Below are 19,726 nucleotides of genomic sequence, written 5' to 3' on the forward strand. Positions count from 1 at the left end.
GTGCCCTGTCAACCTCACGTGCACCAAGCAACAAGACATTTTCTGCCTTTCAGTTCTCCAAGGTAAAATCAAGTCACTACAAAGAGACTCTGAATAACCTAGTCATGAACTACAGGCACCTCAAAGTGTTTGATCACCCTACCAAGGTCAACATTAAGCATTTGCCACCATGGCAATGCAGCAGTACAGCACTAACAATGTTATTTCAGTTCCTTGCTCACAGCTACTGGGAGAAGAGCCCCTCAAACACAGTCCTCTACTTTTTAGCAAGTTCATTTAATTGCTGCTTTCTCTACAGGCACTTCCCCCCCCCAAGAGATTCAAGTGAAGCCGTGGGTCAGAAGCATCGTCAGTTCAACCCAAATTCTTCTCAAGTCAAACCTTCCTTCTTGAGTAAATCTGTCCAGCTGAGTGATGCCTCTTTCCCAACTGTCTTTTGGGTTGGAACAATAAAGACGATCAGATGTCAGCAGACAAGTAAAACTTCACCTGCATTTCTAGTTTCACCTAGTCTCGTAGGAAAGAAAAGCATTCAAAGACAACTCAATAGGCCCTGGTGGTAATCCAGAACCTATAAAGTCTAACCCAAATTAAAAGTGATTTCACACGCATAGGCAATAGTTCAGCATGCTCTGAGGATAGATAGGGCTCACACATGGCTGTACAGACAATCATTAAAAGAACCAAGATACTGTGGTCAGGCAGAATTCAGTGATGCGTAAAATGAGGATTGGGGTGAAACAGCGAGAGATCATAGAATCCTGGAATGGTTTGGAAGGGACCTTAAAGCTCCTCCAGCTCCAACCCCTGCCACGGGCAGGGACACCTTCCACTAGAGCAGCTTGCTCCAAGCCCCTGTGTCCAACCTGGCCTTGAACACCACGTCCCATTAAATCCCAGTCAGGTGCCAGCTGGCAAGTACCACACTCCATCTACCAGCTCTTCTATGGGTGCTTTTCTTAGGTAAAATAACCCTCTGGAATGTTTTAAACAAACACCTAAACCCCATTTTTAACGTAAGAGACCCCACATCTCACCTGCCTTTCATAGAGTCCTATTCACCATAGCTTTTGCCTGCATCTCGACACCATTCGCAGACCTATGAATCAAGCATAATTAGCTTTTATCCTAAAAAGAAACAGGTGGTTTGCAGTTTATTACTTTATGGCCTCCTACGCTATAGAATCTGATGTAGGGAAAGTGAGATTTATTACGTGCTTAGGAATTATTCCACTCTATTAACTACCACCATAAAGTGGTCTTGTTGGAGACCACATTATCATAAAGGCACTTCAACATCTGGATGGCACAACCTATTCTAGGCCCTCAGAGAGGTAAATAATTGATAGGAAATAACTCATATTTCATCTTTGCAGCTTTTTGAAGGCCCTTTTTAATGTACAGCAAAGTGTTCCTAGGACACCGCAGTGCTAAAGGAGGCAGGTTTTGTTCAGGTAATGATAATCAGCATTATGGCCAAAAATGTACCTCACACAGTGGATAATTGATGGTGCTTTAACAGCATGGCCTAAGCTGGGTTTTTATTATTATTATTATGGTATTTTTCAGAATTACCATGTTAACAAAGCAGGAAACTGAATATTAGGGACAGATGCCAAATCAGGAAATTACTTGCAAAGCTCTTTGATGAGGGTAAGTCTATTGTCACCTAGGATGCAGCATGGGGACCAAGGTACAATGTACAGCAAAGGCAGGTCCTCTGGTATGGGGGAATATTGAGGTTCTGAAACACACTGAGAAAGATGCAGATAACTGCAAAAAAAAAACCAGAAAATGGTAAGATTTTCTTCTGCTCTCCCGCTGCATCGCTCCTTTGATGTTCTGATCTATGGTTAGTATGTACTAAGTGCTTGAACAATAAAAAGGAAAGAAAAAGAACCATCAAAAAGGCACAAAATAAAGAAATCACCGAAAATCCACAAACAGAACAAGAAAAAGAAGTAAAAGAGGAGGTGGGAAAAGACTGAAAGCCACACGAGAGAGAAACAGAAAGAAGTGATGGTCACATTTGCTCTGTGGTAGTTTTAAGAAGATAAAAATGAATGGAGCTGCATAAAGGCTCAACCAGACTATCTGCACTTCAGATCAACCTCCCCTTCAGAGAGACTACAGAAGGAATCCTGCCATTAGCAATTCACTCTGTGCTCTGCAGGAACTCTAATTACGCTCTGCTCCAAAGCAAGCTCTCCCTTCACCCATCACTCCGACGAGCACTAAATCTCCTCTTGCATGCAGCATGTTTTCCAGGTATTGGTGCATGTGGCACGATTTACTCTTTACCCACAGCGGCTTCCTGCAGCCCTTTGAAATGCACATCCATCAGCTCAGCTCTCTCCTGCTTTCTGACTCCAACAGCAACAATTTTATTCCTATAAAGCCTATAAAATCTAATTGTGGAGGGGAAAAGGGCACCCGCGCCACCAAATGCTGAATGATAAATAGCAACCATGCATTAAAGTCCTACCTTACATCCTAACACAATTCTTGCCATTAGCTTGATCTGATACAGCTTTATCATTATAGTACCTCTGGCCCCTTCTCCTGTTTCTGTTTCCACTTCTCTTCCATTCTATTCCCCTCCCACTCCCACCTCCGAGTCTTTCCTGCTGCTGTGCAGCACGTCACAGGCCACTGAAGAACCACAGAATGGTTGGGGTTCGAAGCAGCCTTAAAGATCATCAGATCTCAAGCCAGCAGGAGGAATATTGCCTCTGTGTGCTGTTATCATCACGGGGCTTTGAACCGCAGAGGGTCTGGCTCACCACCATAATACAACTCTTGCACCAGAGTTATCCAGCTCTCATCCAAGTCCTTACACTCAGCAGGCATTCCCCTGCACATACACTCCCCTCTGCCCTTTGCTGTTTCTGAGCAGGATTCTTCCCTGGGAGGGTGCTGAGGCGCTGGCACAGGGTGCCCAGAGAAGCTGTGGCTGCCCCATCCCTGGCAGTGTTCAAGGCCAGGTTGGACACAGGGGCTTGGAGCAAGCTGCTCTAGGGGAAGGGGTCCCTGCCTGTGGCAGGGGTTGGAGCTTTGAGGTCCCTTCAACCCAAACCAGTCTGATTCTATAAGAATGGATGCAGAGGAGTCAAAGCCCCTCTGACAAGTCCCCAGCCCCTCCTGCCTGGTTGTATGGACCACTTACAGCCACAATCTCCTCCCACCACCCTGCCTGAGCTCCCCTGGTGAGAAGGATGAGGATGTACATACAAGTGAGGATAACTACGCTTCTTGTTCCTCCACGCTTCCCCATTCAGGTAAGTAAAATGTCTTATCCCTAAATCCCCTGGAGATCTTCAGAAGTCTCCAAGGGATACACACAGAGCAGCAAGAAATGAGCAGGGGCTGAAAAGCTCTGAACTCGCTGCTACAGGATTTTCTCATCACTCGTACCCGACTCTTATCATGTCACTTATTCCTTCCTTCACTTATCTAATCCAAGTCTTACATCAGGACTTAAGTGCAGGTGTGCACAGACCTCGGGAACTGCAGTAGCTCCCTACGCACAGAAGCCATGTAATTCTTCAGGAGGAAGAATTACACCGAGGGACAGCAAAGCACGAGGTATTTCTGTGCTTTCTGGAAGTTAAAGGGCTCAGTCCCCCTGGGCAGAAACGAGGAACAGAAACAACCAGCATTAAACCTCTCAGACTGTTAGACAAATGGAATGTCCTTCTCTGCTGCCAGCATCTCTGGCCTCCCATCAAACACTGTCACCTACAGCAGCCGCCTCGCACGCCTGGTGTCACGTCCCCACTGCACACAGTGAACGGAAGCAATGGAGAGGGGTGGTCGGGCTGGTTGGGTCTAGCCTGGGATGCTCCTAGGACTCCTGCACCCCACCATGAAAACCCACGATTTCAACCCAAAAGAGGAATTAGACATTTGTCAGCTTGATGACTCAGAGGTACCACAGATAATCTGGTTTGTTCCCACAATCCATCTTCCCTCTAAATAAGAAGCTGTTCATCAGCCTACCTTTAAAATCAAATCTACTTCTCTCTGTATACGAGAAAGAAGACAGATTACTCATAATGGTGTCTTGTATCCCATTACAAAAGCCCCGGGAGACGCGAAATGAACAGAACTCTGTGTAACCAAAGAATGAGCGGAGCAGGCTCACTAACTTGAAAAGAATTAGAGAGACTTCATGATTTATCAAGTGATGGGAGTGTAAGGCACAAGAAGAAAGTTAAGCATTGAAATGAAGACACATCTAGTTAGGATAAATTTAATCCAATTTTCCTGTCTTCTAATGACTGGGAATACCTAAAGAGTGTTTGATATGGGTGATGCGTCCCTCCCCTTAAGAGAACAGGCTGGGAAGGGAAGGAAATGCAAAGCAGAAATAGAGAGCTGAAATCCAAACAAGCACACAGCAAGGCTGGCACTTGCATTGCCAGATGCATTTGTTCACCCACCTATGCTGCATGAGTGCAAACAAAGGTGATCTCGTGGCAGAAGTAAAACTACTTCTTTTAGTAGCTACTCCAGCACTTGTAGTGCGTTCAGAAATTATGAGATTAGGATTCTTTTTCATTTTTTCCCTTTTCTTTTGCTATAGCACATCCTTTGTTCTACCATTTTGCTTGCAGTTGAAAGCAAATGATTGCCTGTGCCTGTTCCTGCAAGGTAAAAACCACATTTGAATCCCATCAGTGCATGAAACTGCAAATAGGAGCAGGGGTACGTGCCGAAGCAAGGGTCCCTCTGACAGGGGAAGGCACGAGCCTTCAATCAATGGTCCAAGCAAGGCCGCATTGCAAGGGTGAAGCAATTAAGAACAAAAAGAAAAGGAAACAGAACCAAAGCTGCCCTCAGGAATGCATCCTGAGCTGGCTGCAGAGATGCAGCACGGAATGGAAGAAAATCAGCGGCTTCCAAGCCTGACTAAAAATAGTTTGCTCAAATTTCTTTTCAATGCTTCTAGAGATAGGAAGTGACAGTGGAAATGAGAAATCAGGCTGCCTGCGCTCGAACCGCAGAGCGGATGCGGTTGGAAGGGAATAGCAGAGATCACCTGGTCCAAATCACAGCATCACTGTAATATTATCTTCCACCTCTCAGGAGAACACGTACGTTCTTTCTCTTACAATAACACTTCCAGCTTCGGACTGTAGCTGAAAACCGATGATTTCCCTCCCCCTACCCTCAATCCAGGCACAAGCTGGCTCTTCTGCACGTGCTCCCCGTAGCTGATGGGAGCCATGTTTGCTGTTAATAGACCATAAGATGTTAATTTGCCGGGGTTTTAAAACCCACACACTTCTCTTCACTGTCCCTTCCTTTCATTGACTGAGCTTTGTTGTTCATTTGTTCGTGCAGGTTAAGCCTTCCTATAGACTCCCAGCCTGGTTTGTGTTGGAAGGGACCTCAAAGCTCCTCCAGCTCCAACCCCTGCCACAGGCAGGGACCCCTTCCACTAGAGCAGCTTGCTCCAAGCCCCTGTGTCCAACCTGGCCTTGAGCACTGCCAGGGATGGGGCAGCCACAGCTTCTCTGGGCACCCTGTGCCAGCGCCTCAGCACCCTCACAGGGAAGAGCTTCTGCCTAAGAGCTCATCTCAGTCTCCCCTTGGGCAGGTTAAAGCCATTCCCCTGTGTCCTGTCCCTACAGGCCCTGATGAAGAACCCCTTTATATTCACGTATTTAAAGTTTTCATTATGGCACTGTATCTGGCAATTCCCCTCTCCCTCCCACCTCCGTGTTTTGGAAAACTGCCTTTTGGAGACCTCCCTCAGATGTTTTTAATCACACACAGTAGATGGGCAGTTTTCTGTTCTTAAAGTCCAGAATTTGGGATAATTCCCACAGCATCCCCAGCTCTATCTGCAGGATGGCGTCACTTGAGATGACAGATCCTTCCGTATGCCACGCAGGTGTGCCAGGGAGTCCCGGAGGTAAATGGATTACAGCGGATGCCTTAATCCCTGCCCCGCATTGATGCGGTGCTTTATCACTAGGAAGAGAAGGCGGAATCCGGCCAGCTCTGCACTGCTGATCCCTAGAGCACTGCCCTGCAACCTGTCCGTACATCCAAATCACTGACCGACAGAAGAGTTCTGCATCCAGGAGCAACACAAATCCACTTTGGTGGTCCTGCTTCAGCCCCACACAATGCCAGGCAATTCCCACTGACTGCAGCAGGCAGCAGCTCTGCAAACAGCAGCACAGGACTGCTTCTGTTTAGCTCTGTCTCCCCAAAAGCGCTGGGGTTCAGCTCCCTGTGGCCTCATCTCAACCATTACCAGACCCGGAGTCCTGCAGGTAAGCTTGCCATGAGCCTCACTGCTGGGAGGAGGAGGGAATCATGTTTCCGCAAAGCACAACACATGGCAAGCTGGGATGAGGACATTCCTGCATCCAGCTCTGGGGCAGCAGCACAAGAGGGACCTGGAGCTGCGGGAGCAAGGCCAGAGGAGGCCATGGAGATGCTGCGAGGGCTGGAGCAGCTCTGCTCTGGAGCCAGGCTGAGAGAGCTGGGCTGGGGCAGCCTGGAGAAGAGAAGGCTCCTGAAGGGGAGACCTGAGAGCAGCTCCAGTGCCTGAAGGGGCTGCAGGAAAGCTGGAGAGGGGCTTGGGACAAGGGATGCAGGGACAGGCCAAAGGCAATGGCTTGAACCTGCCCGAGGGGAGACTGAGATGAGCTCTTAGGCAGAAGCTCTTCCCTGTGAGGGTGCTGAGGCGCTGGCACAGGGTGCCCAGAGAAGCTGTGGCTGCCCCATCCCTGGCAGTGTTCAAGGCCAGGTTGGACACAGGGGCTTGGAGCAAGCTGCTCTAGTGGAAGGGATTGGAGCTGGAAGAGCTTTGAGGTCCCTTCAACCCAAACCACCCTATGATCAGAATTAGATCTCTTCACTCATTTCCACAGAGCAACAAGAACTTACCAAAGCCATACAAGAAAACCCCTTGAACACTGCATGAGACTGAAGACCATCATCGCCTCTTCTAGGATCTCAGTGCTCCTGTGAGGCACCAGCCCCACAGACGGGATGTACGTTAACACAGAGCGCAGAGGAAGGCTCACAGCTCCTCCCTGCTCACCTTGCCCACAACAAATGAAGCCAAGTGCTCTCAGCCTTAAATCCTTCTGCTGGATTTTGCTTTACCTTAGGCACGCGTTAAGCACAGGGTACCCACTCAGCGCATCCTTCTGTAGATAACACTGAGCATTAGGATGGTTTTAATTTCAGCACGGTATCTTCTGTTCACTTCCATTGGCAATATTAGCTCACTGCAGCTACAAACCCACAGTAACACAGATATGCCAAGAACCATTGCAGCTTCCAGACTCGCTCCAGTGAGCTCCCTAACAGCATTTCTTCCCCTTCAGGCATCTTTATGTTTTGGCACGCTGATAAACGCCCCCCCTTCATTTACTCAGTCGTGTCACATACATTCTGCCGTGTGCACTTCTGCATATTTGCAACTGCACTAATCATCTCAGCCTATTCTGCTTTAGGCTGGAATGAGATGTACAACATTAAATCACTTGATTGCTATTAACCCAGTTACAATGTATCTTTGCATAATGCTGCTCCATCTCTAAATCCAGGCTCTAATCAGGTATTATGACATACATTTAATTATGTTACTCGTGTACTTCATAATAATCCTCTTATGAAGCAATCGGGGGGTTATGATTTAAGCCTGATGGAATTCCAGCAAGGCAAAGGAGGGGATGGCTGGTTTAGGGGTCAGGATCAGGTACCCAGCAGATGAGGCTGATCTGCATTGATGAAAATCAACCAACCAAGCAAAACCCCATGTTCCCATTGGACTGAAAACCATTCCTCCCTCAGCCACTTCCACATCCAGACCAGGACAGGCAAATGCCCACTTTGAATCTGCTGATAACAAACATTTGGGGTTACCATTGGTTACCCCATTGTACCCAATGGTTACAGCCATCCAACCAACACTGTCCATGGTCAAAGGCAGCCACTACACCTTCACCTCCTCAACCTACCCTTGGAACGAAGGGGACCGCACGTCAGGCAGTGTGCACTGCCCATGGGAAAACACATCAGGCTTTGGAGACAGAGGTGAACCCACAGGAGGCAAAGCCAACAGGAAGAGCCCAGAGCAAAGCCATCAAGGCAGCAGGAAGAGGAGAGAACACAATGAAAGATCATCCTTGGAAAGCAGAACAAATGTATATTCATTTATCAGCAGATGCACTCACTGCTGCCCAGAGGGGAGTTATCACCGATGACAGACCAGAGGACAGGAGGTCACCAAGGATGCTGAAGGAGCCAGGAGACACCATTACGAGGGTGCTCCCAGCTGTTTCTCCAAGCACACAAGGACCAGGGGAGGCTCCCATGGCTTCAAGTGCTTGGAAATGGCATCTGTGAGAGGCAAGAAGGGAGATGGGATCACCCTACCAAGTGCAATCTGTGCCCAGTGCTTAGCTGCTGGGATGAGATGACCAGCTCCATGGGCAGCAAAGCTGGATAAGCACTGGACCAGGTTTCTCCATGCTTGATGATGTCCATGGTTCAACAAGGCAGGACCCTGAGGATCTGGTGACTGTGGCCACCTCCTTGACTACCAATGCATCCATTAGATTACATTGCTGTAGCTGCTACTGCCCATATCCTTTTGGTTTCAAAGGAAACAAATTCAGGTTTGTTTTTCTCAGGTAGTAGAAAATCAGGTTTGTCTCTTCCAGGGCAAATCACTTCATGAGAGATGTTAAGAGCTGGGCTGTATCCACAAAGAACAGTGCTTGCGCTCAGACAAACGGAAACACAACCAGCGCTAAAACAGAGCCACAGTGATCTGGGAAGATAAGCCACGTGGTTCACCAGCAAGCCACGTCCTCCAGCAAGCACCATGCACTGGAAATGAATAAACACGAGATGAGAAATGATACAAACTGCAAATAAATCCTAAAGGAACCAAAAATGGTTCAGCCGCAGGTCAAAGCATCATCTGCATCTGGCCATCAACTACCCATCAGCACAAATCCTGCTGTTTAGCTCAAATACTCAAGGATGTGTCATTTCCTAACTGCAGCCAGGCTGTACATGTGTTATTCCTCCCCCCTTTTACCTGAATTTTGATCTGATGATGCACATTTTGGAGCACGTGTGTAGTAACTTCAGTCAAATAAACACCTCCTAGTGCTCTGGATGCTTGTTCCTCAGCACATCACTCATGTGAATACGAGTTCCTAGGGTCACGGTCTTAAATAAATCAGTTGAACCGAGTAAACCTCTTCCTATGCTTCTTTGCATGCTATTCAGACACACTTGTGAAGAGCCCAAATTCAATTTGTAGCATGGTCGCTGGTTTAGAAGAGCAGAGCTTAAAACACGCACAGCTCTTAGCAGGATTTTGGCATATACGGTCATAACAGTGATATACTTTGGGATTTCTGCCTCATATTTTCCCCATCCCTGTGGCATATTTACACTGTCATCCCGGTATTTTATTTATTATTTTACTGTAGGCATCCCACGAAGATCATTCAGGGAATAAGACTGCTTTGTTATCCTCTGCCCTAAATGTTTTATTTTCCATTGGACTACCTGCAGGTCTCATCAGACCTTCCATAGTGCAGAGGCTGATAACAAACAATTTAGCTACCAGCCACCTTCAGTCCCACAAAATGACGTTAGGAATGTGCACACTGAGTGACACATTAAAAATGTAGCTGACAGAAAGATGCTTTTTTGTAAAGCATGAAGATGCTGTGGATGCACAAAATACACGTGACTCTTGGAGAAGGGATTTGGAGTATCCACATGAACCTAAAATCATAGAATAGTTTGGGTTGGAAAGGACCTTAAGATCACGTAGTTCCACCCCCCTGCCACGAGCAGGAACACCTCACACTAAACCATCTCGCCCAAGGCTCTGTCCAACCTGGCCTTGGACACTGCCAGGGATGGGGCAGCCACAGCTTCTCTGGGCACCCTGTGCCAGCGCCTCAGCACCCTCACAGTAAGGAACTTCTTCCTTAGATCCAATCTAAACTTCCCCTGTTTCAGTTTTAACCCGTTACCCCTTGTCCTGTCACTCCAGTCCCTAATGAAGAGTCCCTCCCCAGCATCCCTATAGGCCCCCTTCAGATACTGGAAGCTGCTCTGAGGTCTCCACGCAGCTTCTCTTCTTCAGGCTGAACAGCCCCAACTTCCTCAGCCTGTCTTCATACTGGAGGTGCTCCAGCTTCCTTGGCATCATTACCGCACTTCAACGGCCACTGTACATTAGCCATAGGCACATCATGCATTGTCGATAGCCCTTAATTATTAACATGGCTACAACAATTTTGCAAATAATGAGCTAATTTGTACAATTATGTATTTTCAGTCGTCTGAGACTGCTCAGCTCCGCTGCAGGCATGGAGGGAACATGAGCCCTTTGTAAAGGAGCACAGGAGACAGATGTGATTCACAAATGATCATGAATACTCACTGTTTACTGGTCTTCTGCAGTGGAGGAAGAAAGTGTAAAGACAAACTGCTTTAGTTTAATAGCATTTACTGTCAAACCAAGCAGGAAAAACAAGCCTCAGGGTTTTGGTATCAAACTTGGAATTACATCTAATATAATGTGCTCAGGTTGATTCTAACCAATGGCAATTGATTTTATCCAAGTTAGAGTCTACTTCAACCTGTATCCACTGCAGGTACAGACTATGGACTGTATAGTGCATTATATATGTGGATACACATATATACATGCTCAGTGAAGATACTCACAAAATCCAAGCCTAAAAATCACTTCTGAGCAATCTGCTCTACTACACATCTGCTTTTCTTTCCTTGTTTTGGCTAAAGAATAAAGCCAAATTCCATGTTCAATAGAGACAGAGAGGAAGCCCAGCTGTGCCAATGGGAAAAATAAGTAGTGCCCATCCCTTGTAGGGTTAATGTAATTTTAACCCAGGTTCCTCACTCAGTTTTAGTTTCCTTTAGGTCTCACCATTTGTCAGGATGTCCTTTAGCACAAGTAATACAAAACAGAAAGAAAAGATGATATGATGACTATCCAGGTGATATAATGGATGCTCCAGGTAGACCTCTACCTACCCTGAAGCACACCAAGCCCAGGCCACATGCACAGCCTGCCTAAATCATCTCATTCAGGTAGAGGGGTAAGAAAAATCTAAACACTAACACGAATCAAAGACAACAGGAGGAATAATGGCGTCTTCCGTTGGGAAGAAAAGTCCATTTAATCCTAAGGAAGAAGGACATACCTGCTCAGAAACCTGTCTGTGGCAGTTGGGCTTGGATGACCAGTGCGGCAGTGACATTGGAAGAGTACACTGCATCCATTGTAGATGAAATGCAACATGGATCTCAATTGAGGAGGTCTAGGGCTTCCGAAAACATCAACTTCAAGTACACTATAAGAACTAACAAGTGTAAAATGAGATCCAGAGAAGAAGGAGAACTCCCAGGTGCTATTTCTCAGGAGCACAGAGCAGAACCAAGTCAGATCAAGCGAGCACCAACACCTGATGAGGACACTGCCCAACGTGAGCACAGAACTGAAGTGAGGCAGCATTAGGAGCTCAAGCAGAAGAAAAGATAATAATCTCATAGATAAGCATTAAGTGAGCCATTAGGATTTGCTCTCAGGCTATTTCAAACTGATTCACTGAAGGAGATGCACATAAAATCCTTCCAGTAGATGACTCTGCCATAAAGAGCCCCATAACATTTTATAATTTAGAATAAATTGATCAGTTAAAAACTGTATAAAGTTAGAAGATGAGGAGTGTTAGAGAGCACTGCCATTAAGCAGCCTAAGAGACCTCTTGGACCGAGGAACCTCAAGACATACAGAAGATAAGGTAATACTGGCCTGCTGAGGATTGTAAGATACTCTCTTATTGAACTCATTCCCATTCTCCAAAGGAAAGGAAGAACAAGATAGGATACAGCACAGGACACAGGGGGTTACTGCACCAATTTATTCATGTGGCCCTGCAAAACCTGTAGCAAAGACAAGTGTCCTTATCTCTGTAGAGCACAAGGGACACACAGAAACTCTAAGGTCTAAAAATGATATTTCTGCTCTCCACTATGATCAGTCCGGACTGACAACTTGATTTTGTCACATCCCATTCGGGATGACTAAAGGGCCAGAAATCTTATTACTGAGATAATGGACCAGGATTTTGCAAAGCTCTTGGGAAGAAAAAGGTTGGAGATGCTGTAACATAAAATACTCTTCATAAGAGGGGAAAAAAACCACAAACCTTTCGTAATGTGAGGCTGCATCCTAAGAACAGTTCCTTGCCTTGAGGAAAGCAAGTAAATAAAAAGCTGGATGCAATAAAGAACTTCAGTTCTCAGAACATGTAATCACCTTTAGAAGAAATGAGCAAGGACAAGTCCAGAAGTTACTTACAGTTTCCTCTGAAACACCCTGCAATGGTTGCTGTGGGAAGGATGATGGGACCACAAGACTGGTCCAGCAGGGTGGGACATATCCACACCTTCCCAAACTGGTACTTCTGCATCTCCTCAGGAAGATAACACTGGGGGAAAAAAGAGGAAAAACCTATTTATTGAAAAAATAGATGTGTATAAAAGACAGTTTTCCACAAGAAATGGGACAGCACACTTCAGAGATGGGAAATCATGATCATTGATCATGTTTCCAGCAATGGCACTCGATGCTCATCCCTCATACCAGTCACCTAAAACCAGATTTTCCCCTCTTCCTCTGGCTGCAGGAACCTGCCCCTGCAGAAGCAAACCAACAGGGGGTTCCCTGCCAGGGGCTGGAGGTGTGGGATGCACGTAAGGGTTGGAACTGGATGAGCTTTAAAATCCCTTCCAACCCAAACCAGCCTCCGATTCTATGCGGAGGGGATAACTGCTCTGGTACGTGTCCGTGTCAGCTCCCATCACCAGGGCTATTTGTTAGCGTACAGAATACTTGGTGACACAGGAGTTTCAGTCTCCTTGTGGCATTAGAAGCTTCACAGCAGCAATTTGGGTAGCAAAAAGCAGGGAACTGGCTTCAGATGAGGAGAAGTCAGCAGGACCATGACGTTGTGTAGTAAAAGGCTTGGGGGCTTGCAAGAAAAATATACAAATTGAGGACAATAATGACACCAAATGCAAGAACTGGGGGTTTGCCTAAGTGATTTTCTTGTTATTTTTATTGGCTTTATTAAGATGTACTGGGGGGAACAGAGCGCAGTCTAAAACAGGATTTTCATTAGCTTCTCTGGTTCAGTTCTTTTTAATGTCTCAGGCTAAATTCAGCAAATAGCCAGTAAGTGAAGGCTTTGTCCTGTTCAATCTGTTAAATAGGCTCAGAAATTCCATAAAATCTAGATGTAGCTTTCAGATGAAAAGATAAAAGCTCTCACCACACAATTACATTCTGTCTGGCTGTGAAATTCGGGAATAGAGTGAAACCGTAAAGGCTGCATTGGAGATGGACCAGCAGATGCCATCTTCACACAGGATGCAGACAGCACATCACCCATGAGCTGAACTGGGCAGGATGCTTCCTACCCTCTTAATCTCCTTACATTGAACCTTTTATAGCACCAGGTTTCAAAAATGCAATCGAAACAGCCTTTGCCTTCCCTGTTTTGACACAACGAACAGCACAAGAGGGTAAAGCCAGCTCCCAGCTCTTGGAAAGGAGTAAATCAGGATGCTCTTCCCTCCTAACAGACTACAAGGAAAAACCCAATTGCTACAGTGTTCCTATGTAGAAACGAAGCAGAAGTTGTAGGACCCCATCAAGCAGAGGCAACAGGCACAGTCTGATCATTAACTTCTTGTACTGGGTTCCCTGCTAAACACTGAGGAAAACCATCTCCTTTTTTGTTGTTATTGGGGCCAGGAATGAATTGGGGCTGTCGCTGAGCATCTTGGAAGCATCAAGTTCCTTACAGGCCCTGTAATTTGGGGGATATTGTCTTTTCCTCTGGCTAGAGAAAACCCTGGTACCTGAAACAATCTGTCCCAGGGAACATCATTTAACATCAGATTTTAATGAGCTCTCAGCATCAAAAAGGCAAAACTCGTGCCCCTAGCAGAAATAACTTGCTGCTTGCGGCACATGCACATGGCCAGAGAGAGCTCTGAAGGCTGAAATCCCATTTCCTTAAGCCACTAATGCCCTGAACTTTCTGAACTCGGAGCACAAAAGGGGTTCTGGCGTCTGCTCCTTGTGGCTGACCAAAGCACTGACATCTACTACCCAAATGCAGAGACTCTCTTTACCAACATGTCAACCCTTCCCCATGCACAAGGCACCAGCTGCCAGGAGGCATCAGAATTAGATCACAAATGGTTTGCTGCACATGCACCAGATTACTATTTCAAGTATTCCAAGCAATCTAAACCTGAATTAATTCCTGTGCTTCATGTGAAAGTCCCAGATATGGCTGCAGTGCCCTATGGATCTGCAAGTGTAGATGACGAGGTTGGACAGAGCCTTGGGTGCCATGGTTTAGTGTGAGGTGTCCCTGCCCATGGCAGGGGGGTTGGAACTGGATGACCTTAAGGTCCTTTCCAACCCTGACTATTCTAAGATTCTCTGACACTGTCAAATTTCAGCCAGTGAGACCCAGATCTCTTAGTGGAAAAACAAACAATCTTTGTGGTCTGAGATATCAAGGTACTGAAATACACCAGGTTTCTAACTAAAAGCACTGAAAAATCTAAGGGAATACAGAAATTCTTATTGCCCCTTAGGGTCTACGGTACCCAAGTGTCCCGCTTCCAAAATGCAGGTTTCTCAAACGATGCCCCAAAACCAGCAGCAACAGGGATCTGCATCCCCTTTGCTTGTCGGGAGTGTTCACAGGGCAAGAGAGAGGTAATCCAAAGGAGGATGGGAGGTATGACCTCTCCATGTGCTCCAAAGGCATTTGATGAAGCTCCTGCCTAGCTAAAAGCTGTAGAGGAAACACAGCACCGGGTGAATGATAAAGTCTTGTCATGGATTAAAACAAGTTAAGAGATAGGAAAGAGAACAGAAATAAATGGCCAATTCTGAGCATGGGGAAAGGTTAATAGTGGAGTGCCCCAGGGATCAGCCTTGGGCTGCTCTGTTTCAATATATTCATTAACAGGCAGCAAGAGGTGGTGAAGAGCGAGGCAGAGCCAGCTCCTGACAGAAGTGGTTTAGGTCAGTCACAAGGAGGGGAGGCTGGGAAGGAGCAACCATCAGTGCAGACACACACTGAGCAGCCCAGGCTCTGCTCCCTGAATGCAGTGGTGGGCACAGAGGCTCCAGAGCTCCCACTGGTCCTTGAATTCCAGCCTGGTTTGTATTGGAAGGGATCTCAAAGCTCCTCCAGCTCCAACCCCTGCCATGGGCAGGGACCCCTTCCACTAGAGCAGCTTGCTCCAAGCCCCTGTGTCCAACCTGGCCTTGAGCACTGCCAGGGATGGGGCAGCCACAGCTTCTCTGGGCACCCTGTGCCAGCGCCTCAGCACCCTCACAGGGAAGAGCTTCTGCCTTATACCCAACCTAACTCTCCCCTGTGCCCTAAGGTGACAGCAAACGACTGCTGCCTTGCACTGACCAAAATGTCACCAAAATGACAAATTAAGATGCCTGAAGGAGCTCTCCATCTGTAGATGGCATCAAGCTGCCCTCGACGCAGTGAACAGGCAAACATCAGCTCTATGACTATTCCCTGGCTCCCCCTGTGGAGTGCATTGAATTACCGGCATCAAGATGGAGACAGCAACATCTCCACGGTCAACCACACACCCCATATCACCACCTGAGTCATGGGAAGAGTGCTTTTAATACAAAGATCAAGTCAATTTGAGGAGCTGGCCCAACCAACCCCTCTTTCCTTTGCTCCACTGTGTACCACTAAGTGGCTGGAGAGGAAAGCAGTAGTAATTTATGTGAGCAAGGATGAAGGTGAGCTGTGACAGATCACCTTCACCACTGGTGGCTGGAACCACGTAAAAGGCCACTGAGCAGCGTATGAAAGCCGCATCCACCTGAAAATGAAGGGAAAGCCACCCAGCGCCAGCGGCCTGCGCATCTGATGGGTTACAAAATGCAAGGCAAACTCGGCAAGGCATGGGTTAAATCAGGTGCTTCAGGAGGAACTGCATCCCTCTGCATTGCTTGCAGAAATCCACTGAAAGCTCCACAACCTCTTGGCACCCCATTTAATTTACAAGACAAAGTATTTTACCGTGGCTGCTGCTGCTGCTGTTCCCATCCCATTCGTGTTACTTTGCTAGATTGAACCCATCAGCCAAACCCTCCTGAAGCCTGTTGTGATGGGTTGCTCAGCAAGGGGGCTGCAGACAGTGATGGCTTCTCAGTGGAAAGACACTATGGACCCGTTTCATAGACTGGAAAGTCAACAGCATCCTCCCCTGCCCCATGCCTTACTGCAGCAATGCAAGTCAATAGTGTGCTGCAGTGCATGAGCAAAGCATGTGAAGGTAGGAAAGAACTTTAACCCTAAATACATGCATTTTTATCTTTTCCTAAACAATTAAGCAGCATGTACCCATTTCCTTAAACATTAGCGTTTCACAACTATGTCCTTACATGTAAGAGTATGAAAGATAGCATTATCCTCCTGGTTTTCCACCAAAGAGGCTCTAATGAAGCCATGCCAGTAAGCTCATTAGGAACTATTCAGCTGAGCACAAACTTAAAACATAAATATTTGCAGGACAAGGCCACCAACCCATCAAGGATCCATTTCTACAAGGTCTGGACACTGATGAGAAGCTTATGGCTCAGAGGAGCCACCCTCTGTGTGGCACCCCGTGTGTCTCCATCAGTTTCCTACAGCAGCTTCCCTTTCAGTCATCTTTCTTGGCACATACACCATTCATTTGCCCAAAATTTGCTTTATATTTGCATTTTCCCAGCATCCTATTGATCATTCCGGACGCCAGTGAGATGCACAAGCTGTTTAGACGCAGGCTAAAAGCTGCACGGACTAATTAAGATGTCACGGTTCAGTTCACAGTGATGTGGCAATTTTGGCTTCTTAGAAACCAGCATTCCATGACCTGCTTCCCTGGCTGCTTTCAGAGGCTGGGAATGTGCATGGAACCCTGACGCCGCTCGGCTTCACTGGGAAGAACCCCTTAATGCAGCCACCACCACTGCTGCGTCACTCAGAGCAGCAGTCGATGCCCGGCCACCAAGGCCATAACATGAAACAATAACCAGCTTAAAGTGCCACAACTCGTCCTATTTTGGACAATTTGCCAAGGAAAAACAGCACAAATGGTTGTGGAAAAGCAGATATTGGAAGGACAAACAATCCTACCTATACCTAGATGTGAGCACGGGTTCCCAAAGCCAAAGCATAGCCAACAGCCGCAGAGGCAACCCTTCCTCTCCAAAACGCGCTCTGAAAACGATGTGCACCTAACGTTTATCCGAGCCCCGATGGGTTTTTTGCCTTCTGTAGGTGTGAGAAAGAATTCCCCATCCCGTTTTCCCGGCTTTGCCAGCTCTTGCATTATTATCCCGGTCTCCAAGCTGCGGCTGGAAGCGGGAGCGCGGAGCCGACCGCTTCCAACTGCTCCTCCAGCGCACAGACGGCTCCATCTAGCGTCGTTCCCGTAGAATTCCAGGGAAAAAGCCAATTGATGATAATTGCCATAGATTTTTAAGGCAAAATAACTGCATTTTCCTGCCCGTCCTGTGCCGTGCTTGAGAGAATATGGAGCAGATTTTACTACACAGAGCTCTTCAGTGCCCTGCCTAAACCCCTCACACATGTACAAACCATCGCAGTCCTTAGCACAATAATGGGAAAGGAGATGCAATTTGCACCAAGCAGGAATGGTGCCAGAACTGGATTTTCACCCAGTTTTGGCAGTGTGGACACGCTGTGGCTCCTCACTCTCATCATACATCCGCAGTTCCCCTTGGCTTAGTGGCTACAGGTCTCCATCCAGACACGGCCAGCAGCAAATGTACCTTAAAGTCACATCATGGAGAGAATGCAACACAGCATCTCCAGCCCAAACCAAAGCAGCTGAGGACCAGCTCTCCCATCCTGACTCTCACATAACACCATCGATTCTGTGGCCATCACTTCACCGCATTGAACATTGCCCTGCAACCAGCAATGGCTTTGAATACAACAGGGTTCTGTACAGAACAAGTCCTTGGAACACGGTGCTGGGCAGGCAGACCAGTGTCACCAGAACCAGGGTGGGCCTGAGCCAGCCCAGCTGATGGGTTACCCCAGGTGCTGAGTCAGCAGAAATGCCAAAGTGATATTGCTGCAAACCTCAATGACCCTGGGCTTGAGTTTCAGTCTTCATGACAGCTTGAGCCTGCCTAGTGCTGGGATTCTTAACTCCAACCCAATACCCCAAGCTGAAGGAATCACAGGATGGTTTGGGTTGAAGGGACCTTAAAGCTCCTCCAGCTCCAACCCCTGCCACGGGCAGGGACCCCTTCCGCTAGAGCAGCTTGCTCCAAGCCCCTGCGTCCAACCTGGCCTTGAACACTGCCAGGGATGGGGCAGCCACAGCTTCTCTGGGCACCCTGTGCCAGCGCCTCAGCACCCTCACAGGGAACAACTTCTTTGTATATACCCTAATATTTCCTTATAACCTAATATAAAGCGCAGGGAAAAAAAGAAAAAAAAAAAACTGAAACCTTGGGAGAAGGATGGAAAAGAAAACAAAATTGAAATAAGCAGAACATAAGTTACCTTAATTGTGCTCAAAAACCAATGTCAGATACTCCTCTACATGCCACCCTTAGCAACCATAAAGGCTCAAAACCTCACTTACCTCTTCACGAGCAGCACTGTGGCTCCAACACTTCCTTGCCCTTTCTGCCTTCTGTGCAAAATATGTTTTTCCTTGCGTGTCTCCCAGCAGAACCCCCCAGTCCTCCCCATGCTCCACTTTGGAGCTCTGGGAACATCATCTAATTGTAATGCTCAAATCACTGGGATCTGCAGAAAAACAGTTCAGGAACTCATGCCACACATGTATGCACATGGAAAGTCAAAACAAGAGCCAGCCAGCCCTGGTTATAGGCATCAACCACTTAATTCCAGCAGCACTTGTCCCTCGATGCATTAATACCTCATCCTGAGACCACCCCTGGAGCACCATCAGGTCTGGGCGAGAACACAGGAGGCCACAGAGATACTGCCAGGGCTGGAGCAGCTCTGCTCTGGAGGCATTGGCACACATGAGCTCTTAGGCAGAAGCTCTTCCCTGTGAGGGTGCTGAGGCGCTGGCACAGGGTGCCCAGAGAAGCTGTGGCTGCCCCATCCCTGGCAGTGTTCAAGGCCAGGTTGGACACAGGGGCTTGGAGCAAGCTGCTCTAGTGGGAGGTGTCCCTGCCCGTGGCAGGGGTTGGAGCTGGAGGAGCTTTAAGCCAACCCAAACCATTTTAGGATTGTATGATTTTATGATCCTCACCTTGTTGCAGGTGCTGATGAACTACATACCATCTCTTCCATTCCACACAAAGCCAAACCTTTTCCCCACAGCAGCAGCAGTCTATTCCAGAGGCAGAGGGAGAACACATACCTAGAGACAGGGAAGAATCACCTTGCACAGCAGCAGCAGCAGCACCATACATACCAGTCACTCACCCCAGCAGTGCCTTGAGTGGTTTTGTCCATATGGTTGAAGTCTTTTCCAAGAATGTGTTACATTTCCTGAGTGCTGAATATCCTAAATATAGGAATTTATATATACACTAATCAATAACAATAATGGAAAACTGTGCAATGGGAAA

This window comes from Pezoporus flaviventris, unplaced genomic scaffold (genome assembly GCF_033815535.1).
Source record: "Pezoporus flaviventris isolate CSIRO_AGI_PZ_B2104156 unplaced genomic scaffold, CSIRO_AGI_Pfla_v1 ptg000129l, whole genome shotgun sequence".
Lineage (NCBI taxonomy): Eukaryota > Metazoa > Chordata > Aves > Psittaciformes > Psittacidae > Pezoporus > Pezoporus flaviventris.